Genomic DNA, 26087 nt, shown 5'->3' on the forward strand with positions numbered 1-26087 from the left:
AGCTGCAAAGGAAGGGAGTGGCTGGCCTCAGCCTCATTCTCCAACTCTGAACACCTCTGTATCCTGGTGCACAGGGTTCCTTCACCCCACCTGCTCTGTCAGCCCCACTCCCAGGTAGGAGGAATGTATTTGTTTCCTATTGTTGCTGTTACTAATTGCCACAAGTTTAGTGGCTTAAAACAACACAAATTTAATCTTTCATAAGTCTGGAGGTCAGAAGTCCAAAATTGGTCTCAATGCATAAAATCAAGGCTATATTCCTTTCTGGGAGCTCTAAGGGAGAATCCAATTTGTTGCCTCTTCCAACTTCTAGAGGCTGCCTGCATTCCTTGTCTCATGGCCTCCTTCCATGTTCAAAGCCAAAATGGCCCATCAAGTCTTTCTTATATCATATAATATCATATAATACTGATTTCTGCTTCCCTAGTCACATCCCCTTTTCTGACTCTGACCCTCCCACCTGTCTGCTTCCTCTTTTAAAGATCCTTGTGATTACACTGGACAGTCCTGAGTCATTCAAGATACTCTCCTTATGTTCAGGTGAGCTGGTTAGCAACCTTAATTCCATTAACAACCTTAATTCCCCTTTGCTATGTAAACTAACGTATTCACAGGTTCTAGGGATTAGAACTGGGACATCTTTAGTGGGGCATTATTCTGCCTTCCACACAAAGACTAATTCAAAACTACAACAGAGGTTGCCTGAATCCCTCCTTGTCTCCCCCTCCCACTCAGGAAGCCACTATCACTCTGGCTGCCTGTTTGACCCTGGCATTATAACCAGTATCTACTCCATAATCCGAGATGCTAATGAAGAACAGGAGTCTCGGCCTATTTTTGTGAATGCAAAACATTTTACTGGAACACGCAGTCATGCCCATTCAGTTTACTTATTGTCTGTGTCTATTCTCATGCTACAACAGCAGAGTTAAGTAGTTACAACAGAGACAATAGGCCTGAAAAATTCTAAAATATTTTTCATCTGGCCCTGAAAAGAAGTTTGCTGACCTGCAGTATAGAGAGCTGCTCTTTCTCCCTCTGCTTTCTTCTTACTCCTAGATCATAGCCTTTCATGGTCCCTACTGAAAGCCAAGTGTGTGGACTAGAGCCTCCCCCCTTTGGTGGACTCTGAACTTCATTTTTCACACCACTGGCCCTGTTAGTCTGCCATAAACTCTAACCAATTTCTCAACCTCAAGGTTGACTGGATCAGCAGCTTTTTTGAGAGAAAAGTAGTGCCAAATATAAGGTTTACTTCTTTTCCTGCATCTGGTTTCCTGAAAATTCTTTCTATGTTAGTATCTCTCCTGTGCCTTCAAAGAATTATTGTTTGTTTTTTGTCTAGCTTTTCTAGTTGTTCTCAGCAAGAAGACTGATGTAAGCAATCTGGTTCACCATTACTAGAAGTGTATTTTTAGTACTGTTATTTAATTTTTGTTGCCTCCAAATATTTGTTGTATTATCCATACTCTTTTAAATTTTGTTCTGCTTTTTGTAGTTAGCTTGTGATTTCTTTATAGTTTAAAATTTCTTTATAGCTTTCTTTATAGTACTCTGTCTCTTAAGGATTATGCTTCCTTGCTTTCTGATAAAGAAGTCAGGTTTTATGAAACATTCTTGTTAATCCTATAGTTAATTATTTTCTTAGACAAACTTATCCTTGACCCTTCAGAATAAAATTTCTTCTCCTTGTTTTGTATTAATTAATTACAGCCCTTATTTGTTTAGTTTTATTTTGCTCTCTTTGTCTATCTTCCAACTAGGTAAATTCTATCCAGACTTGATAGTAAATTGCTTGCTCTTAACCCTTCATCTCAGATAAACAACAAATCTGCTAATTAGATTTGTCCTCAACTAGATGGCACATTGATGCATAATTTGCACTCCAAGTCAAATTTTCCAGCAGTTTCTTCCATCTCCTAGTGTATCTTTGCTCTATTCATATGAAATACCCTATCCTCACTGTTTCATTGTTTCCTATTCTGAACTGAAAGAATTCTTTAAAAATTCCTTTTAGAGCATTTACTGCAATTAAAGTTCTTATGTCTTTCACTTCCTACATTTATCAAGTTACTTTTTCTGAATAAATATACAAAAATGAGGTAGAGTATTTTAGTCATCTCATGGAGAAGCACCTATAATCAGAGCAACTGGTAACTTTTGTGATTGATTGATAACTGCTGGTCCTCTAGTTTAGGAGACAGCTGGAAGGAGAAGTACAAAGTTCCTTCTGAACTTCTCAGATTGGATCTATTTCAAGAGGTGAAGCCTAAGTACATTCTTTCTCAATCTGCTCTCTCTGCCTTAGAGGAACTTTCTCACATATTCTTGCATTATATTCCCCATGAATCTTAGTTTTTTGTATTGCCTTGAAACTTATTTTTTATATTTATATTCCTGTTTGGGGATCCTATTTAGGAACTGTGAATTAAAGATCAGAGTCTACCCAGTAGTAGTTCTGCAGAGCGGAATCCTACAGTTATTCAGGGATTGGGCAATTCCCTTGATTCCACACAGTTACATGTTTTCATATTCTTCTTAGGCTTTCCATATTTAAAGGGATGAAATGGCTTATAAAATGAGTCACAAAAATGCAAATTGATATCAACATAATTACTTGGCATAAATTAAGCTTTTCTTAAAAATTACTGATTTGTGATTTGGTATTAAGGGATTTGGTACAAAGATTTCTTCTTCTTTTATAAGAGCTACTAATAAGTTACAAAAGAAGCCACACCGGACATTTTCTACTTTGTGCAATTACATTTGGATGTTTTGGTGTCTAACAAATAAACAATGAAAACCTGAATTTGAATTGTTTCCTGTAGGATTCAAATGTGTGACCTTGAGCGATGCATCTATCTCTGAACCTCTCCTCTTCCATAAAATGGGACTGATGGTAATGATACAACCTTACCTACTTCACTTGTTTATTAAGAAGATGAACAGATAGAAGATGTAGAAGAACTTAGTACATTTTGAAGCCCTGTTTAAGTTCTTCTCATTTTTTAAACCATTTCAGAATGAAAACTGAGAGCTACTCTTTGCCATTTCATTCCAAAATTGACATAGAAAATCTATGTTTCTTTTCTATATGATGACAAGTATTCCAGGGTAAACAGAACAGCCTAGGAATGATAAAGCTAGTTTAAGTTTTTTTTTTTTAATGTTTATTTATTTTTTGAGAGGGAGAGAGAGAGATCAGGGGAGGGACAGAGGGATAGGGGGAATAGGGGACGGAGGATCCAAAGCAGGCTCCTTGCTGACAGCAAAGAGCCCGATGTGGGGCTAGAACTCACAAACCCAGAGATCATGACCTGACCAAAGCAGAAGCTGGATGCTTAACTGACTGAGCCACCCAGGCGCCCCAAAGCTAGTTTAAGCTTTAAAGGTAAATGCCTCCTCCCTTCCCCTTGTGACATGTCTGACATAACAGCAAGCACATTTCTCGGCTTCAAGTACTTTAGGTCCATCCTCTGAACTTTCAAGCAACTTGGAGGAAGCTCAGACCAAGGCATTAAGGTTAAAAACAGAAACACGGATTACCTGGTGGCTCAGTTGGTTGAGCATCTGACTGACTCTTGATTTCAGCTCAGGTTTGTGATATTGATCCCCGCTTCTGGCTCTGCACTGACAGCATGGAGCCTGCTTGGGATTCTGTCTCTCCTCTCTCTGCCCCTCCCCTGATCATGTTCTTTCTTGCTCTGTCTCTCTCTCTGTCTCTCTCTCTGTCAATATATAAATAAACAAACATACATACATACATTTAAAAACAAAAACAGAAAAAAAACTAACAAGAGCAATACCATAAGAAATCAATTTCAGATTTTCACTTTCAATTGTATTCAAGGGAATTTCAGGCCAGGCACCATGGTATGTCAGGAATTTCTTTCCTTTTTTTTTTTTTTTCTTTTTCCTAGAGGATAATTGAAAACATATATTCTTAGTGCCAGTGAACAATACTCAACTCTGAGAATACAGTTCCTCATAAAACAGCAGAAGAACAGACTACAGAGGAAGATTAGCTCACTAGAATTAAAGATTTTTCTGTATGTGTTTCAGAAAGAAATATCACTGACTCAGGAGCAAGACTTCGATAATTTGCATACTCTGATAAAGTGGGGAGGGTAATCCTGAAAGAGCTGCTGTTGTACTGTTTGATAGCATCAAAACTGAAAGATACTGCATTGAATTCTTCTCAGAACATTGTGATATTGATAGTAAATGGATTATTTAAAATATGAATTCATTTATAATATGCTTTTAAAAATGTAGTGTAACCCCATTCTGTCAAAAAAATGTGAGAAATTGTCTTTAATTAGAAAGAGATTTGTAAATCTTTACTCAGTTTTTACTAGCATTTGTGATTATAAACTTGCTTAGCTGGAGTGTTACAGTTATGAAAATTAGCAATAAAAACTTATGATTTCTCTATTTCCTCTTAAATTTCACCACGTACAAGGAATACTCATTAGAGCCAACAAATAAAGTGATTACTGTTGCAAAATCCTTATTGTTATCCATTTTTATTTTTTGTTATTTGTTACTGAATGACTTTCCTGGACACCAAAGAATTTTGATAAAGATTTAAATAATTAGAAAGTACAAAAGATTATGACAAGAGAAAAAATCATAATCTTAATATCCAGAAATAATTGTTGTTTAATTAATATTTTTAACTTTTTTATGTATACATCCACCCATATGTATGTTTTGCAAAATTTGGTCATATTGTATATTTGGTTTTATTTAACGATTCTCTCCTTTTTACTTGAAATTTTGCAAACATCAATAATATAGTTAAGTATTCTTCAGAAATAAATTTAATTTATGATAAACAGGTACTAATTTCCATTTATACAACAACATATTAGAGAACTCATCAGTTAAACAGTCTATAATTACTTTTAGAAATAATTATCATGAAACTTTATATGTGGGGCTTGAACTCCGAACCATGAGATCATGACCTGAGCTGAGATCGAGTTGGACACTTAACCAACTGAGCCAGCAAGACACCCTCTGCCCATTTCTTAAATGGGTTATTTGTGTTTTGGGTGTTGAGCTTAGTAAGTTCTTTATAGATTTTGGATTCTAAAAAATCAGCTGTTCCATTTGCAAATTATTTTCTCCCATTCCATAGGCTGCTTTTTTAGTTTTGTTGATTGTTTCCTTTGCTGTGCAGAAGCTTTTTATCTCAATTAAGTCCTAATGGTTCCTGTTTGCTTTTGCTTCCCTGGCCTTTGGCGACTTGACTAATAAGAAGTGGGTCTGGCCAGATCAAAGAGGTTTCTGCCTGTGTTCTCCTCTAGAATTTTGATGGTTTCCTGTCTCACATTTAGGTCTTTCATACATTTTGAATTTGTTTTTGTGTATGGTGTAAGAACATGATCTGGTTTCATTCTTCTGCATGTCACCGTCCTGTTTTCCCAACAACATTTGTTGAAGAGACTGTCTTTTTTCCATTGGATATTCTTCCTGCTTTGTTGAAAATTAGTTGACCATATAGTTGTGGGTTCATTTCTGGATTTTCTATTCTGTTCCAGTGATCTATGTGTCTGTTTTTGGGTCAGTACCATACTATCTTGATGACTACGACTTTGTAATATAGCTTGAACATCAGAATCATGATGCCTCCAGATTTATTTTTCTTTTTCAGGATTATTTTAGCTATTTGGGGTCTCTTGTGGTTCCATACACATTTGGGGATTGTTTGTTCTAGCTCTGCAAAAAATGCTGGTGGTATTTTGATAGGGATTGCATTAAATGTGTAGATTGCTTTGGGTAGTATACACATTTTAACAATTTTCGTTCTTCCAATCCATGAGCATAGAATGCTTTTCCATTTCTTTGTGTCCTCTTCAATTTCTTTCATAAGTGTTCTATAGTTTTCAGAGTACAGATCTTTTACCTCTTTAGTTCGGTTTATTCCTAGGCATCTTACTGTTTTTGGTGCAAATGGGATCAATTCTTTTATTTCTTTTCCTGCTGCTTCGTTATTGGTGTATAGAAATACAACAGATCTCTGCATGTTGATTTTATATCCTGCGACTTTGCTGAATTCATGTACTAGTTCTAGCAATTTTTTCATGAGTCTTTTGGGTTTCTACATAAAGTATCATGTCATATGCAAATAGTGAAGGTTTGACTTCTTTCTTGCCAATCTGGATGCCTTTATTTTTGTTGTCTGATTGCTGAAGCTAAGATTTCCAGTACTATGTTTAATTGTAATGGTGAGAATGGACATCCTTGTCTTGTTCCTGACTGGGGAAAGGCTCTCAGTTTTTCCCCCTTGAGGATGATATTAGCTGTGGGCCTTTCATATATGGCCTTTATGATGTTGAGGTATGTTACACCTCTTCCTACTTTGTTGAGGGTTTTTATCAAGAATAGATGCTGGGGGCGCCTGGGTGGCTCAGTTGGTTAGGCGTCCTACTTCAGCTCTAGTCATCATCTCACAGCTCATGAGTTCAAGCCCCGCGTCGGGCTCTGTGCTGACAGCTCAGAGTCTGGAGCCTGCTTCAGATTCTGTGTCTCCCTCTCTCTCTGCCCCTCCCCTGCTTGTGCGCACTCTCTCTCTCTCTCTCTCAAAAATAAATAAACATTAAAAAAAAAAGAATAGATGCTGTATTTTGTCAAATGCTTTTTCTGCATCTATTGACAGGATCATATGGTTCTTCTTTTTTTTAGAGAGAGATTCATTTTTTTTAAGTTTATTTATTTTGAGAGAGAAAAAACAAGTGGTGGAGGGGCAGAGAAAGAGGGAGAGAGAGAATCCCATACATGCTTTCTGCTGACAGTGCAGAGTCTAATGTGGGGCTCAATCTCATGAATTGTGAAATCTAACCTGAACCTAAACCAAGAGTCAGATGCTTAACAGACTGAGCCACCCAGGCACCCCAGGATCATATGGTTCTTATCCTTTCCTTTATTAATGTAGTGTATCACATTGATTAATTTGCAAATACTGAACCAGCCCTGAAGCCCAGGAATAAATCCCACTTGATCATAGTGAATAATTCTTTTATTGTACTGTCAAATTTGATTTGCTAATATCTTGTTGAGAATTTTTGCATTCATGTTCATCAGGGCTATTGGCCTGTAATTCTCCTTTTTAGTGGGGTCTTTGTCTGGTTTTAGAATCAAGGTAATGCTGGCTTCGTAGAATAAGTTTGGTAATTTTCCTTCTATATCTAGTTTTTTGGAACAGTTTGAGAAGAAAAGGTATTAATTCTTCTTTAAATGTCTGGTAGAATTCCACTGGGATGCCATCTGGGCCAAAACTCTTGTTTGTTGGGAGATTTTTGATTACTGAATCAATTTCTTTGCTGGTTATGGGTCCGTCCAAATTTTTTATTTCTTCCTATTTCAGTTTTGGTAGTGCGTGAGTTTCTAGGAATTTGTGCATTTCTTCCAGATTGCCCAGTTTGTTGGCACATAATTTTTCATAGTATTCTCTTATAATTGTTTGTATTTCTGTAGTGTTGGTTGTGATTTCTTCTTTTTTATTCATGATTTTATCTATTTGGGTCCTTTCTCTTTTCTTTTTGATAAGTCTGGCTAGGGGGCTATCAATTTTGTTAACTCTTTCAAAGACCAATTCTTATTTCGTTGATCTGTTCTACTGGTTTTTTAGATTCTATATAATTTATTTCTGCTCCAATCTTTAATATTTCCCTTCTTCTGCTGGATTTAGGCTTTATTTGCTGTTCCTTTTCTAGCTCCTTTAGGTGTAAGATTAGGTTGTGCATTTGGGACCTTTCTTGTTTCTTGAGATAGGCCTGAATTGCAATATACTTCCCTCTTAGGACTATCTTTGTGATTCCCAAGGGTTTTGGACTGTTGTGTTTTCATTTTCATTGGCTTCCATGTATTTTTTTTATGTCTTTTTACATTTCCGGGTTAACCCATTCATTCTTTAGTAGCATGTTCTTTAACCTCCATATATTTGAGGACTTGACAAATTTTTTTTTTTGTGGTTGATAAGTTTCATAGCGTTGTGATCTGAAAATATGCATGGTATGATCTCAATCTTTTTGTACTTGTTGAGGGCTCATTTGTGAGCCAGTATGTGATCTGTTCTGGAGAGTGTTCCGTGTGCACTCGAGAAGGATGTGAATTCTGCTGCATTAGAATGAAATGTTCTGGATATATCTGCTAAGTCCATCTGGTCCAGTGTCTCATTCAAAGCCACTGTTTCCTTGTAGATTTTCTGCTTAGGTGATCTGTCCATTGGTGTAAGTGTGGTGTTGAAATCCCCTACTATTATTGCATTATTATCAATGAGTTTATGTTTATGATTAATTGATTTATATATTTGGATGGTCCAAGTTGGGGCCATAAATAATTACAATTGTTAGGTTTTCTTGATGCATAGACCCCTTAATTATGATGTAATGCCTTCTTCATCTCTTGTTACGGTCTTCGTTTTTAAATCTAGTTTGTCTGACATAACTATGGCTATTCCAGCTTTCTTTTGACATCTATTAGCATGGTAGATGGTTCTCCATCCCCTCACTTTCAATCTGCAGGTATCTTTAGGTCTAAAATGAGTCTCTTATAGGCAGCATATAGATAGATCTTGGGTTTTTTTATACATTATGATACCCTATGTCTTTTGATTGGAGCATTTAGTCCATTTACATTCAGAGTGATTATTGAAAGGTATGAATTTAGTACCATTGTGTTACCTTTACCTGCACAGTTGGTGTTGCTGGTTGATGCTCTCTGGTCCTTTCTAGTCTTTGTTGCTTTTGGTCTTTTTTTTTTCCTCCAGTTAAAGAGTCCCCCTTAAAATTTCTAGTAGGGCTGATTTAGTAGTCATAAACTCCTTTAGTTTTTGTTTGTCTGGGAAACTCTTCAGCTGTCCTTCCATTTTGAATGACAGCCTTGTTGGATAGAATATTCTTGGCTGCATATGTTTTCCATTCCATATATGGCTGCATATATATTCCATTCAGCATGTTGAATATATCTTGCCACTCTTTTCTGGCCTGCCAAGTTTCTGTGGACAGATCTGCTGTGGACCTGATTTGTCTTCCCTTGCAGGTTAAAGTCTTCTTTCCCTTGCTGCTTCCAGGATTCTATCCTTGTCTGTTTATTTGTGAACCTGACTATGATATGTCTTGACAATGGCCAGCGTCTGTTGGATTTAATGGTATTTCTTTATGCTTCTTGGATTTTGATATCTGTGTCCTTCCCCAGATTAGGGAAGTTTTCAGCTATAATTTGCTCACATAAACCTACTTCCCCTTTTTCTCTCTCTTCATCTTCTGGAATTCCTTTGTACTAATGTGATGTTTTAATAAATCACTGAGTTCCTTAATTCTTCCATTGTTATCCTTGATCTTTGTTTCCCTCTTCTTTTCAGCTTCATTATTTTCCATAATTTTATCTTCTATACTGCTAATTCACTCCTCTGCCTTGTCCATCCTCATTTTTTATGGTCTGTATTTGAGTTTGCATCTCAGTTATAGAATTTTTTATTTCAGCTTGACTAAATTTTAGTTCTTTTATCTCTGCATAAAGAGATTCTCTGGTGTCTTCTATGCTTTTTTCAAGCCCAGCTAATATCCTTACAATTGTTGTTTAAAATTCTAGTTCAGATATCTTATATCTGCATTAACTAAATCCCTGGCTGTCATTTCTTCCTATTCTTTTGAGGTGAATTCCTCCAACTTGTCATTTTGGAGGAAAAAACACAACAATAATAATAATCGAATGGAATAAAAGTTCAAAAATTTAAAAATATTGGGGTGCTTGGGCGGCTCAGTTGGTTAAGTGTCCAACTTCAGCTCAGGTCATGATCTCACAGTTTGTGGGTTTGAGCCCCGCGTTGGGTTCTGTGCTGACAGCTCAGAGCCTGGGGCCTGCTTCAGAATCTGTGTCTCCCTTTTTTCTCTGACCCTTCCCCACTCACACTGTCTCTCTCTCCCTCTCTCAAAAATAAGTAAACATTAAAAATTTTTTTTAATTTTTAAATCAAATAAAGGAAGCTAGATCACAGTTGTGTTTCTCTGTTTTTCAAGAGAAGCTTGATAGAAAAAGGAGAAAAGAGAAAAAAGAGAGAAAAAGAAAAATTAAAAATTAATGAAACAATTTAAAAATAAACATTTTTCTCCTTCTGTATCCAAGAAACAAAAGAAAACAAAAGAAAAGAAAAACAACAACAGAAGCAATAACAAAAAAAAAAAAACAACGAAAATGCAAATGAACAAACCAAAAAACCCAAATGAAGCTAGATCCAGTTTCCCCTAGAGGTGAGACCTTGCAGCAGTCTATGGTCAGTAGACTAAGCTCCTGGAAGGGGTTTGCGCTAATCTTCTGAGGGAGGGAGGGGCCTGCTGCTCTGATTCCCAGGCTGACTTGCCCTAGTGGAAATGAGCCTCAAAAGCACAGAGGGGCGGGGCTTGGTGTAACGGCTCCATTCTCCACTTGGTGGCGCTGTTTAGCTCACTAGGGCCAATCAGTGTTGGTGGGCTAACGTTGAAAATGGCTTCACCTGCTCAATACTCTGTAGAGTGGGAAGTTCGGGCCATCACAGATGCGAGATCAGTCATCTCTCCTGTGTCCCCACTTCCATCAGCTCCCCACCTTCCCCCTGTCTATGTCTGAGCTGTCTGCCTACCAGGTGGCACCTCTCTCCAGTGTTTTATCTCAGGTGCAGCTATGTTTCAAAACCCTACACTTTGAAGACCCCCAAGGTTTGGACTTACAGTGATCTTCTGGGAGAGGAACTCACTGTGCTATAGCCAGGGCCAGCTTGTCCCAGGAAGTGGTCACTCCACTGTGCAGTGGCTCAGAGTTTATGGTAAGTCCCAATGCATAGCCAGTGCCAGGGTTTGCTGCCCTCAACTGGTGTCTCTCTTCCTATATGGGTGAACATGGCCGCTTGATGGAAGCTGCCAGGTCTTTTGCCCACGGAGTGGTCTTATCACCTGTACCAAATGCACTCCAAGCAGGGAAACCTCTTCTTCCTGTATGACCCAAGGAATCCTCAGACCACACTGCCCACTCCTGAGGCTCCACCCCGCTTCCTCACTGGAGCACCAGGGGTTGACCTCTGAAACTTCAGACTCTACTCTGCTGTTTATAAAAAACTGGTGTATTGAAACCCTCTCCTTTTTACCCCATCAATAGTTTTGGGGAACAGTTTTGTTGTACAGTCCCTTGTATGTGTTTTCACTCTTTCTCTCTAGCTACTTTCAGGGGGAGTGTTTTCTTGTACAAACCCAATGCACTTCTCTCTCTCCCCCTTTATCTTCTGTGTGAAAAGGGCTCCCTCCCCTCTGCAGGACTACAGCTCTTCTCTCTCCCAATTCACGTCTCCATACCATATACCTGCCACATTACCTCCCTCAAATTATGCAGAATGTTCTGTTAATCCTCAGATCAATTCCCTAGGTGTTCAAAATGGTTTGATGTTGATCTAGCTATGTTTGAGGACAAGACAAGCCCAGGGTCCTTTTACTCTATATCACATGTTTTAAATGAAGTGTTGATTTTTGATGTTTCCCCTGACTATAGATACTCTCATATCAAGATCTAGTAAGTCCTGATTCTTATGACATTTACTGAGAACCCAATAATGTCTGCAGAGGACTTTGAACAAGCTTTTTTTTTTTTAATGTTTATTTATTTATTTTGAGAGGGAGAGCATGATGTAGGGAGGGGCAGAGAGAGAGGGAGAGAAGGATCCCAAGCAGGCTCCATGCTGCCAGAACAGGGCCTAAGGCAGGGCTCGATCTCACAAACCATGAACCCATGATCTGAGCCAAAATCAAGAGTCAGATGCCCAACCAAGTGAGCCACCCAGGAGCTACTGAACAAGCTTCTTGTACTTCATATGATAGGTCACTGAGAACAGGATATCTTGGGCCCTTCCAACTACATCATCACTAACACTGAAACACCTCCAGCTTTTTCCTGCCTCAGTTTGGATATTATAGAGTATTTTAGTAACTACAATGTGTTTGTACCAGAGTATATGTGTTTGTGAATAAAATATTGTCATTAATAAAAGTTATTAAAAATAACTTCTATGTCCACTTGTGATTTATCCTCCTCAGACCTAAAATATCTATAAATATAATTTGTATTTATTCTCGTTAGAATTCAATATTTTATGTAATTGTTGGAATGTAAATGTTCATGAGGTGGCTGGGTGACTCAGTTGGTTAAGCGTCCAACTTCAGCTCAGGTCATGATCTCACGGTTTGTGAGTTCAAGCCCTATGTCAGGCTCTGTGCTGACAGCTTGGAGCCTGGAGCCTGCTTCAGATTCTGTGTCTCCTTCTCTCTCTCTTCCCCTCCCCCACGTGTGCTCTGTCTCTCAAAAATAAATAAATGTAAAAAAAAAAAATTAAAAAAAAAAGAAATGTAAATGTTCAAAGATAGAAAGAATGAGAAGGAAAAAGGAGAGAACATGACAGTGATATGGTTGATCACTGGTTGAATTAGTAGATGCCAGGAGGCTATGCAAAAAAAAATGCTTAAAAGATATTTGACAAAGTACAACATCCATCCATGATAAAAACCCTCCACAAAGTAGTTTTAAAAGGATCATACCCCAATATAATAAAGTCCATATGTGAAAAACACACAGTTGACATCATACTCAATGGTGAAAAAACTGAGATCTTATCCCTAAGATCAGGAACAAGACAAGGATGCCCACTCTCACCACTTTTATTCAACATAGTACTAGAAGTCCACAGCAATCATGCAACAAAAAGAAACAAAAGCCATCCAAATTGATAAGAAAAAAGTAACACTTTCACTATTTGTAGATGACATGTACTATATATAGAAAACCCTAAAGACTCCATGAAAAAACTACCAGAATTGATAAATGAATTCAGTAAAGTTGCAGCATACAAAATCAACATGCAGAAATCTGTTGCATTTCTATACACTAATAATGAAACATCAGGAGAGAAATTAAGAAAAGATTCCCATTTACAACTGTGCCAAAAATAATAAAGTACCTTGGAATAAACTAAACCAAAAAAAAGGAAAGACCTGTACTCTAAAACTATAAAACACTGATGGAAAAAAACTGAATATGACACAAACAGATGGGAAGATATTCCATGTTCATGGCTTGGGGGAAACAATATTGTTAAAATGTCCATACTAACAAAAGCAATCTACATATTTAATGCAATCCTTATCAAAATACCAACAGCATTTTTCACAGAGCTAGAACAAACAATCCTAAAATTTGTATGGAAACATAAAGGACACCGAATAGCCAAAGCAATCTTGAAAAAGAAAAAAAGAAAAAAGAAAGAAAGAAAAAACCTGGAGGTATCACAATCCCTGATTTCAAGATACACTATAAAACTATAGTAATCAAAACAGTATGGTACTGGCACAAAAACAGAAACACAGGTTGATGGAACAAAATAGAGAGCCCAGAAATAAACCCACAATTATATGGTCAATTAATCTTTGACAAAGGAGGCAAGAATATGCAATGGGAAAAAGACAGTCTCTATAACAAATGATGTTGGGAAAACTGGACAGCTACATGCAAAAAAATAAAATTGGACCACTTCCTTACATCATACACAAAAATAAACTCAAAATAGATTAAGGACCTAAATGTGAGACCTGAAACCATAAAAATCCTAGAAGAGAGTACACTCAGTAATTTCTCTGACACTGCTGCAGCAATATTTTTCTAGATACGTTTTCTGAGGTAAGGGAAACAAAAGCAAAAATAAACTACTGGGAAAACATCAAAACAAATAAAAAACAAAATTAAAAGGCAACCTACAGAATGGGAGAAGATATTTGCAAATGATATATCTCATAAAGAGTTAGTATCCAAAATATATAAAGAACTTCTATAATTCGACACCATAACACTATTAATAATAATCCTATTAAAAATGGGCAGAAGACATGAACAGACATTTCTCCAAAGAAGACATACAGATGGCCAACAGACACAGGAAAAGATGCTCAACATCACTCATCATCAGGGAAATGCAAATCAAAACTACAATGCACCTAACATCTGTCAGAATGGCTAAAATCAAAAGCACAAGAAACAGCAAGTGTTGGCAAGGCTATAGAGAAAAAGGAATCCTCATGCTCTGTTGGTGGGAATGCAAACTGGTGCAGTCACTGTGGAAAACAGTATGATGGAATTTCCTCAAAACATTAAAAATAGAGCCACCATATGATCCAGCAATTCTACTTCTGGGTATTTATCCTTTTCTTTGGAAAGTATCCTTTTCTTGGATAAATACCCAAAAGTAGAATTGCTGGATCATATGGTGGATGGAGTCCATCAGGCTCTCTCTCTCTCTCTCTCTCTCTCTCTCTCTGCCCCTCCCCCGCTCATGCTCACTCTCCTCCTCTCTCTCTCTCTCTTGCTCTCTCTCAAAATAAATAAATAAACATAAAAAAAAAAGCTTGTTCAAAGCTCTCTGCAGACATTATTGGATTCTCAGTAAATGTCATTAGCATCAGGACTTATTAGATCTTGGCATGAGAGTATCTATAGTCAGGGAAAACATCAAAAATCTCTTTAGAGGAATATAGGACTATTTAAAACTTTGCTTTAAATAAGTTTTGTCCTTTCTCATTTTTGATCATGTTTTGAGAATAAGGTCCTGACCTAGCATCTAACTTCCCATGCTAGATCTGTGATAAAGTCTAGAAGGTAATGCTGCTTAGCTGGGTATTTAATTTTTCCAATACAAACACAGAGAAATAGAGAAACAGAATGAAGCAGACAGTTGTGGGGTGTGTAACAGAGAGAAAGAAAGAAACAATTTCCAGTTAGGTCAGGTTCCTTTTGAAGACAGTTATACTTTTCTGCCCTTAAATTCTATGAGAAAAACATACATTTTTTTGAACAAAATATCCCTCAACATAAATTATCTCTGAAGTTTCTGCCAGTTGCAATCAAAACAACATTGAGTAAAACACTAGCCAGAAATAATTAATCTCATATCTACCTATTGGACCACAGGTATGATTCAAATATTCTCCTTTGCTAACATTAGATCTCTGAATATCCTGGTTTCCCCTAAAAAGACCTCATGCTCTAACATTACTTTTCTAACTTTCTTTGCTAAAACAAACAAGCAAGCAAAAAACACCACTAAACAACTTTCTATTATATGTATACAATGTTCAAAACTAGAGTTCCTTTTTTATGAGATAATAGTGGTCATATTAAGGTATTACACATTGAAGTATGAATGCCCAATAGGTTAAGCCCCCCCAGAGATATTTCTCTTAGATATTAGAGTTTTAATTTCTAATTGTTGAATTTTATGTAGTGGGAAGGACTGATAATGACATTGTGATTCCTCTCAAATTTAACTTAACCTAACAGACAAGAAATTACTGGTTTCAGAACCATATTTGCATTCAATGCAGTAAGAACCTGAATTTCCCTGTAAGTTAATTTCCTCAGCCATGAAATAAGACAAATGTCTCCCTTTCAGATTTGTAGAAACAAATAAGGTAGCATTTGTAAATCACAGAGCCAAGTTTGTGGTGTTCAAATCATATACGTGACTAGTTATCTTAGTTAATTTATTTGGAAAGGTGTGGGATTTGCCTTACATTAGAAGTCACCTGCTCCACCTTTTATTAAAGACAGCCCTCAAGTCCTCAGGGAATGTCTTGGCTTAGGACGGTCTCACAGCAGCATGAGGAAATGAAAGCCTACAGTAAGGAATGGTAAACACTTAGCATAACCGCCATCAATCCTAGCTTCTGTGTCTACAGCAGATACTACTAACTGATGGAGCATTCGTTCTCACTGGCCAGAGACACAGTTTCAGAGTTTCAAAAAAGTAGTTCAGGCAACCACTCCTAAGTAATCAGAGCAAGCACTGAGATTAAAGCATTTTGCCATTAACAGTACAGGACAAAGATCAGAAAATTTTTCTGTATAGAGCCAGAAAGTATTTTTTTATTTTTCTGCCATATGGTCTCTACTGCAGATACTCAATGTTGCCTTCCTAGTATGAAAGCAACCATAGACAGTGTATAAACAAAGGGGAGTGGCTGTGTTCCAATAAAACTGCATTTACAATAATAGACAGTGGGCTAAATTTGGCCCACAGGCATGATGTTTGTCAACTCCAGGTCTAGAGCCTCTCCTAAATTCAAGGGGAGGGAGCCTGGGTGGCTCAGTCAGTTAAGCATCAGACTTCAACTCAGGTCATGATCTCAGGGCTCCTGAGTTCCTAGGGCTCTGAGCTGTCAGCACAGCCTGCTTCGGATTCTGTGTCTCCCTCTCTCTCTCTGCCCCTCCCCCACTCATGCTCTGTCTCTCTCTCAAAAATAAATAAACATTAAAAAAAATTTTTTTTTATTGTTTCCGATTCTGTGTCTCCCTCTCTCTCTGCCCCTCCCCCGTTCATGCTCTGTCTCTCTCTGTCCCAAAAATAAATAAATGTTGAAAAAAAAATTAAAAAAAAAAAAAAAAGGGCGCCTGGGTGGCGCAGTCAGTTGAGTGTCCGACTTTAGCCAGGTCACGATCTCGCGGTCCGTGAGTTCGAGCCCCGAGTCGGGCTCTGGGCTGATGGCTCAGAGCCTGGAGCCTGTTTCCAATTCTGTGTCTCCCTCTCTCTCTGCCCCTCCCCCGTTCATGCTCTGTCTCTCTCTGTCCCAAAAATAAATAAATGTTGAAAAAAAAAATTAAAAAAAAAAAATTTTTTTTAAATCAAGGGGAGTCACTATAATGACAAATGACGCTGAAATAATTTCAGGAGTTTGCAAAGGAAGTATTTTGGCAGCCTGGCAAGGTGAGGGATGTGAAAATAGCCCTGAGACCTGAGAACTTCCTCTTCTTAATTTTACCTGAAATACTGCTGAGTCCATTATTCTCCCAATTCTCAGAGATTGTAGAGGTCAGTGTGCCCCATTTCTCTTGGACCTCAGCTGATTCAGTATGTCTGTTCCAGGTGTTTACATCAATGTTAAAATACACCAGCTGAACTCTCAACAATAGCCAAATTATGGAAAGAGCCTAAATGTCCATCCACTGATGAATGGATAAAGAAATTGTGGTTTATATACACAATGGAGTACTACCTGGCAATGAGAAAGAACGAAATATGGCCCTTTGTAGCAACGTGGATGGAACTGGAGAGTGTGATGCTAAGTGAAATAAGCCATACAGAGAAAGACAGATACCATATGTTTCCACTCTTATGTGGATCCTGAGAAACTTAACAGAAACCCATGGGGGAGGGGAAGGAAAAAAAAAAAGAGGTTAGATTGGGAGAGAGCCAAAGCATAAGAGACTCTTAAAAACTGAGAACAAACTGAGGGTTGATGGGGGGTGGGAGGGAGGGGAGGGTGGGTGATGGGTATTGAGGAGGGCACCTTTTGGGATGAGCACTGGGTGTTGTACGGAAACCAATTTGACAATAAATTTCATATATTGAAAAAAAAAATACACCAGCTGATGTCTCCTACCCAGGCCACTTACTATTAATGTTAGATTACCACTGGGCTTTAACCTTGAGTTTGAGGTTCCTTCCCACTTAACTCATAATCCAAAATATCACTGGAGACTCCCATTGCCTCATCAATTAAAGAAACCCTTTAATAAAATGGTATTGCCTCCCCCATAACCATGCAGCAAACTGAGTTACAGAAAAGTACTACCAAAACCTTCAACTTTCTCTTGGAGAATCCACACACTGAGTCCAATGTTATACTTTCTTCAACAGGGAGAAATATGGATAGTCGGCTGTATGACACTGGGCAAGTCATACTGAGCCACAATTTCTTCATCCATAAAATAGAGATAATAACTTCCCTACTTATTTCATACAGTTGTGTGAGACTCAAAGGATACCTTTTTTACTTAGGTTTATATGTGTCATGAAAGCCACATCAGCCATTAAAACATTTTTTAGTCTGCCATTCACCTCCACCCACATCACCATAGTTACTCACAACCATCAAACTTCAGGGCTATTATTGAAGGAATATATCTGCTAATGCAATGTTCCTTCCCAAATCAGAGATGTTTGTCCTGATCAATGTCCTACCTTCTTCATTCATCACATGACAGAGTATGTAATGGTCTGCAGATGGATCCAGGCTTTCATTGCCTTTTGGTGCCAAGACTCTTTCAACTATCCAGCATCAGCAAATCAGAACAACTATAAAGTTACTTAAATCCTACATGTCTATGCCAAGGAAGGTGATGATAAAAAGTTCTAAAGACATAAAGGACTGAAGCAGTAACTATTGCTTGGAAGTGATAGGTAAGAATTATTTACCATAATACCTTTGACTTGGGCAAAAGAGTCCTTTAAATTCCAACTGAAGTCCCCTTCAAGAAAAATGAGTAACTAATAGTTTTATTATAAAATCAAAGCTGCTAGGGCACCTAGGTGGCTTAGTCACTTAAGTGTCCCACTCTTGATTTCAGCTCAGCTCATGATTTCATGGTTCATGGGATTGAGCCCCACATTGGGCTCTGCACTGGCAGCATGTAACCTGCTTGGGATTTTCTCTCTCCCTACCTCTCTTTCTGCATCCCTTCCCTGCCCACACTCTCATTCTCTCTCAATAAACAAACAAACAAACAAACTTAAAAAAAATCAAATCAAAGCTGCTGTTCTCCTTCCAAAGTTCCTAAATTGCATGAGAATAGTATATTCAATTTCCTGGAGAAATTCAGATTCGGCAACATTCCCAGATACTTTGAAACCATTCATTTCAGAACAATCTACATTCTTCACACATGCATTTATCAAATGATTATAAATACCACCCTTTTGGTGTCAAAAGGGATCCGTGGCAATAGTTTCTGCCAAGGTCATTTAGTTCCTTTGTTCCTCAGTTTCCCCACCATACAAACACTACTTCGGCCTTTGTAAAGTAGGATTTATAAATATCTGCTTTCTTCCTCATGAGGGTATAAAAAGGAATAAATGGAACAATACCTCTGAAAGTACTTGGGAGCTGAAGGATCCATGCGGCCAAGTCCAGCAAACCTTCTAAATGATCTCCTACAAGTTAAGTAGGAAGGATGATCTCTTTGCAAGCAGAATTTTGCACAGACTGACTTCTGCAATGGAAAATCAAATAATATACCCTTTATTACCTTTGTTTTTCCTCTCACTTAAGAGTTAGCTGCCTTTTATTAAACATAGTCTCTGCCATTCAACGGTTTTCCTACTATTTACTCATAAACGAACAAGGTGACTAACTTGACTGAAAAACAGGATATAAATTATTCTTACAAAGTACATCATGTTTGCTCTTCACAGGGCATGATGGTTATAATTTGTACATTCAAAAACTTGCAGTATGTTTGGCTATTTTCCAAAATGGGGAAAAATAAAGCTCTTTCTGTTCAGCTGCTTAGGTCTAGATGTTGGGAAGGCCTTTCATTTTGCATAACACTCAAGGTGATAAATCCAAGACCCTACTCTTTTCATCATAAGGGGCTATGAGTGTCCTGTGCTGTCAAAGTGGAAGATCAGCCACACAAGTTACTTCAGACGGGCCAAGTGAAGTGTCAAGGCACACACAGCATTACTCCTGCTGGAGGGTCGAAGGCCATGTCTTAGGGAGCCTTCATAGACATATGGGTGAGCTAAAACAGAACCTCAGCAGTAGCCATCACTCAACTTGTGATGGACAGTCTGCTGGTTAGGTTGATGTCCCGCAACTCATGGTTCTGGCCTTAGAAGGTGCTCAATTCAGCAGAGACTGGGTATTCCATCAGACCTTCTCCTACAGTGAAGACTCTCCAAGCATGGAGCCCACTGGCCTCCTCCCCAGGCTCCTTTCTCTCTTTACTCTCTGGGTTTCCCCATTCCCAGGTTGGGGACTTCTGACTGGTCAACTTTCCTCTTAATTTCTACTGTGTATTGATTAACTTTGTGCACTGTTCCCTCAGGACTTAACGTCTGGATTTCTGAAATGCTTTTCTTCTTCTCAAACAGCCTGGATCTTGCACATCAGAAGACTGGCCTTTCACAAGCGTTTCTCTGAATTGGGCCACAAGAGCTAAATTTAGAAGACAAAAATTAAATAGTTTCTCTTTTATAATAATCCAATCATTCTTAAAGTAATGAGTGTCTTTAGCTGAACTGGGGAAAGGTGGTATATTATCTCTTTACATCAGTTAGTGCTCTTCGGAGTCTTTCCGGACAGGCGGCAGGCCCAAACAAGGTGATCCTGTTCGGATTTTCATCTCTTATGCCCAAGGACTTGCCCACAGACTAAGCAGCTACTTCCCATTCATAAAGAGACCCAGAGAGAGCCAGGACACTCTTTGGCATGGAGCCATTTCCCCTATTACCCAATGTGTCACATTAAGCAATATATTTCTGTGAGATACAGCTTTAAGAGCTTTTCTGAAACATGTCAAAGTGCTCCTTGGAAGTCATAACAAATATATGTAACATATACATGTATTTCTTCTTGAATTAATGAGAAAGCATAATTTGAAAGTAGGCTCCAAACAAAAAGCTATAGATATAATAACCACCCTATACCCGCCAAAGAATGTTTCTCAAAGAGTGTTACTTGAGAGTAAACAGATCTGGTAAACTCTCCAGAATAATACCTCTTCTTTATTAAAAATGTACTCTGTACCAGTGCTTCACATATGATAACTCATTTAATTTACCCAGAACTCCGAAGTAAATATCTCCCCATTTCATTTGTAAAGAAATTGAGACAAAAAGATTAAATAACTTCCCTAACTACATACAGCCAGTAAAAAAGTCAGAATTCAAACACTAGTTTATTTGACTCAGAAACACACATCAGAATCAACTACAGAGCTGGTTAACAATACAGAAGTCCACCCACCTCCAGTGATTGTCACTGAGTCCTAGGGTGAAGGTCACTATATAGATTAAGCCCCCACTCAGGTTCTAGACTACCTCAGTTTAACATTCTGAGCACTGCTCTTGGTAGTTTCCTGATCCTGGGACATTTACTTAACTTTTCTGTGCTCCCTTTTTTCATTTTTAAAATAGAGAGGAAGAGAATTGTAATAGTGTCTTCCCAATAAGGTCATTCTGAGAACTAAATGTATTAGCATATGTAAGCCACTTACATACATCACATGGTAAACACAGTATTGATCAAACGCACAGTATGTCACATGAAACAGTATATTTGTGTGAGATATCAGATCAGATTTGAGAATGACTGTGCTGCATTCTTCTCTGACTTTAGAAGAATTCATGGGGATAAACATCTAATCACAAGCAAAAATTTCAGGACATTCTCACCTTTTTATACCACAAATCTGATGTAAGAAAATCATACGTACTAGTCTAAGACACTTGAAGAATATATTTTTAGATGTGCTATAATATAGAGTAACATAGAACAATTACTCTTTTTAAGAAAAAGCAATACTTTTATTGTCATAGTAAAAATATTGACTGAGGTAATAGGGAGCATAAAACCAGAACATGGGGGTGAGAATGGGAATAAAATTATAATGTGTTTTTTTAAAGACTTTTTTAGAGCAGTTTTAAGTTCACAGCAAAATTAAGAGGAATATAGAGATTTCCTATATCCACCTTCCCCATTCTCAATATCCCCAACTAGAATGTTACACTTGTTATAACTCATGAACCAATACTGACACATCATGATCACCCAAAGTCCATAGTTTACCTTGGGGTTCACTCGTGATGTTGTACATTCTTTGGGTTTGGACAAATGTACAATGACAAATATCCATCCTTACAGTATCATACGGAGTGTTTTCACTAATCTAAAGTCCTCTGTGTTCTGCCTGTTCATCCCTCCCCAACTCCCAATCACTGACAACCAGGGATCTTTTTACTGTCTCCATAGTTTTGCCTTTTCCAGCATGTGATGTCGTTGGAATAATACAATGCATAGCCTTTTAGGTTGGCTTCTTTCATTTAGTAATATGTATTTAAGATTCCTCCACGTCTTTTCATGGCATGATACTTCATTTGTCTTTGGTACCCAATTGTATTCCATTGTCTGGATGTAACAGTTTATTTATTCATCTGCTACTGAACTTTGACTGCTTCCAGGTATTGGTAATTATGAATAAAGCTGCTACAAACATCCATGTGCAGGTTTTTGTATGGACATAAATTTTCAACTCCTTTGGATAGATACCAAGGAACATGATTGCTGGATTTTATGTATGGTAAGAATATGTTTAGTTTTGTAAGAAACCACCAAACTATCTTCCAAAGTGGCTGTACCATTTTTCATTCTCACCAGCAGTGAATCAGAGTTTCTGTCACTTGGCGTTGTCAGTGTTCCAGATTTCGGCCATTCTAATGGGTGTGTAGTGCTATCTTGTTTTAATCTCATTACCTTGATGACATATAAAGTGGAGCATCTTTTCATATTTGCCACCTGTATATCTTCTTTGGTAAGGTGTCTGTTAAGGTCTTTGGCCCATTTTGGAGGTTGTTTTCTTATTGTGGAGTTTTGTGGGTTTTTTTTAAGATTATTTATTGGGGTGCATGGGTGGCTCAGTCAGTTAAGCATTTGACTTTGGCTCAGGTCACGATCTCATGGTTCATGGGTTTGAGCCCTGCACCGAGCTCTGTGTTGACAGCTCAGAACCTGGAGCCTACTTCGGATTCTGTGTCTCCCTATCTCTCTGCCCCTCCCCACTCTCACTCTGTCTCTCTCTCTGTCTCTCTCTCTCTCTCTCTCAAAAATAGATGAGTGCTAAAAAAAAAAAAAAAAGATTAGTGCCTGCTGGGGAGGGGCAGAGAGAGAGAGACACACACAGAATCTGAAGCTCAAAGCCTGGAGCCTGCTTTGGATTCTGTGTCTCCCTCTCTCTGTCCCTCCCCTACTTGCACTCTGTCTCTCTCTCTCTCTCTCAAAAACACAATGAATAAACATTAAAAAATAAAATTAAAAAATGAATGTTAGGATTACATCTTAATTATATATTTCTTTCTGGACTTAACTACTTTTCTCACAATTTGTAAATTAATATGAATCATTTTAAAAATCAGAATTAAAGCCCATGGAAACATTGTTTTTATAAAATATTTTAGAGAGAAATTATAAAATGTAGAAATTTCTTATATATCCTATTAAATACTAAAATATTAAGTATACATTTGTAACCTATTTGAAGTACTTTTCTGGTTGGATTATCCACCTCCTTATCCAGGGGTAATTACTCACAAAAATTTAGATTTTTCATTCTTAATACACTTCTTTAGGGTTTTATTACATATTTATAGAACTCTAAAAAAAGATTACTTATTTATTTTGAGAGAGCATGTGGGGGGGGGGGGGCAGAGAGAGAATGAGAATCACAAGCAGGCTCCACACTGTCAGCACAGAGCCCAATGTGGGGCTGAATCTCACAAACGTTGAGATCATGACCTAAGCCCAAATCAAGGATCAGATGCTTAACTGACTAGGCCACCCAGGTGCCCCTCTTATTGCGGAGTTTCAAGAGTTCTTTTTATATTTTGGGTAACAGTTCTTTATCAAATATACCTTTTGCAAATATTTTCTCCCAGAATATGGCTTATCTTCTCCATCTTTTGACACTCTTTCACAGAAGTTTTTAATTTTAATGAAATCCAGCCTATTTATCAATTCATTCTTTCATGGATCAAGCTTTTGGTGTTTTATCTAAAAAGTCATCACCAAACCTTGGGTCATCTAGGTTTCTGCTATTTTATCTTCTAGGGGTTTTATAGTTTTGCATTTTACATTTAGTTCTGTGATCCATTTTGAGTTAATTTCTGTGAAGGGCATAAAGTCTGTGTCTAGATTCAGTTTTGCGTGTGTGGATGTTCCAGCACCATTTGTTGAAAAGACTGTCTGCTCCAATGTATTTCCTTTGCTCCTTTGTCAAAGATCAGTCAGCTCTATTTATGTGTGTCTATTTCTGGGCTCTCTATTCTGTTTCATTGATCTATTTACCTAGAACAACTATATTTTTCATCTGACTATAAGATATAAAGTAATTTTAAAATATAATGATTGAAATTTGTTAAATTTTAAGTTTCATGCATGTTTAAGGCTGATCAGTGACTTTTTTCAAGTTATTACATTAGAATGCAGACTGCTGGTTACATGGGAAAATATTAGTATAGTTCCAACAACTAAGGGTATTCTTGCACAAAGCAACCTATCCCAGTTGTGCTTAATGAATATATTTTGTTCACAAAACTCTACCCCTTTTATCAAACACTTTCCTCATTCTGGTGGCCAGAAGCATGTGTGTTTTTAATTTCTAAAATAAAAATTTTCCAGATAATCTTCTTTACTGTAATATACAGAATTCAACAGTGATTCAGAAAAAAATATATCTATAAATGAAAAAAAAGAACATCCCTTAATTAGGTTTGTTTGTACTTCTTTTGAAAGGAAGATCATTTCAGGTGTGCTGAAATAAAAAAAGAAAAATCTAAAAAGAATATATATTTACATGTTGATTTATTCATTTATCAAGTCCTTATTGAAAGCTACCAGAACCTCCACCTCTGCAAGATGCTCAAGGGCCAGGTGATTCTCAAAATTATGTAGGTTCAAGTCTAGTAAATATATTCTTTTTCATATTCTAAGTCCTAGTCACAGTATTGTTACGGTATTTTGCCATTAAACTCTGGTTAATTTTAATTTTTTTTAAGTTGATTTATTTATTTTGAGAGCGGCAGAGACAGCGCAAGTTGGGGAGGGGCACAGAGAGACAAGCAAGCTCCACACTGTCCGTGCAGAACCCAATGTGAGGCTCGAACCCACAAAACCATGAGACCATGACCTGAGCCTAAACCAAGAGTTGGACACTTAGCTGACTGAGCTACCCAGGTGCCCCTCTAGTCAGTTTTAAAACCACACTGATTTAATGTATTTTATAAAAGAATATAATACATTTCTTGATTAATTTGAATTAGCACACAAATATTAAACATTGCCAAAACTACTTACTTTTAAATTCACATATAGAATACTTACATCTTATTTGAACTATACTTTTATCTGTTCAATCCTTGTTATCAAATGCATTCTTAAATTCACAACCTAGAATTAATATTTTTATCCCAAACATTTTAAACTAAATCATTTACATTTTTATTGGGAACCAAATCCACTGTAGCACTAATTATGTTTGTATTCAGTTTTAAGCATCCAATTACATTTGTGCTCTATTTCAAGCATTCAGCTCTTTCGGTGAGAATTTTATAGCTAAAAATATATACATGCTCTTTCAATGTCTCTATTTTCTGCCTCCTCGGTACCATTAGTCAACATTAGGGTAGGATTTTGATCAAGGAAAACAGCATGTAGATAATGGAAATACAAATATAAAAATGAGTGTGATAGAAAATATCGTGTTTAAAAATTATTTCCAGCTAACACTCTGAATTGAATGCTGAAGATCTTACACATTATCAAAGAACATGGATGTCAGCTGAAATCCTCCACGTTTGGGGAATGCTTCCTTTAGAAACCACACTATACTATGGATGGAACTAGAAGGTATTACGCTAAGCGAAATGAGTCAGTCAGAGAAAGACAAATATCATATGACTTCACTCATATGAGGACTTTAAGACACAGAACAGATGAACATAAGGGAAGGGAAGCAAAAATAATATAAAAACAGGGAGGGGGACAAAACATAAGAGACTCTTAAATATGGAGAACAAACAGGGGGTTACTGAAAGGGCTGCGGAAGGGGGGATGGGCTAAATGGGTAAGGGGCATTAAGGGATCTACTCCTGAAATCATTGTTGCGCTATATGCTAACTAATTTGGATGTAAATTAAAAAAATAAATCAATAAAAAAATTTTTTAAAAAAGAAAGAAAGAAAAAACCACACTATACTGTTAAGTTTTTGTTAAATGTACTGATGTACAATCATCTAGATTATGTATGAGGTAACATAAATTTTGCATACTGTAAAACTGAAGAGATCTAAAGCATGTGATTCAGGTACATACCAGTTTATATTATAACAAAAATTAAGGAATTACTGTTGTGGTATGAACTGTTTCTACATCTATGATGTAGTATGTGAAATCTGAACTGCAAAAAATAAAATAAAATAAGATCTATCCACTGAGATATTATAAAGCCAATTACAATATGAC

At 37.3% G+C, this 26087-nt stretch overlaps 1 protein-coding gene and 1 long non-coding RNA gene across 4 annotated transcripts in view; one reads left to right on the forward strand and one right to left on the reverse strand.

The window, feature by feature from the left end:
• PLPPR1 (phospholipid phosphatase related 1) overlaps positions 1–26087 on the reverse strand; it is a 590773-nt gene that overhangs the window by 301590 nt on the left and 263096 nt on the right. For all 3 annotated transcript variants that reach the window (XM_027039558.2, XM_053204867.1, XM_053204866.1), the window contains one exon: positions 18938–19062. The gene's annotated coding sequence lies outside the window, so the exon portion shown is untranslated. The remainder of the gene's footprint in view (positions 1–18937; positions 19063–26087) is intronic.
• LOC128312159 (uncharacterized) lies at positions 479–4414 on the forward strand. The gene is made up of 3 exons (XR_008291072.1): positions 479–540; positions 2829–2899; positions 4063–4414. It is a non-coding gene; the product is annotated as an uncharacterized LOC128312159 (long non-coding RNA).

The sequence above is a fragment of the Acinonyx jubatus genome, chromosome D4, assembly GCF_027475565.1.
Source record: "Acinonyx jubatus isolate Ajub_Pintada_27869175 chromosome D4, VMU_Ajub_asm_v1.0, whole genome shotgun sequence".
Lineage (NCBI taxonomy): Eukaryota > Metazoa > Chordata > Mammalia > Carnivora > Felidae > Acinonyx > Acinonyx jubatus.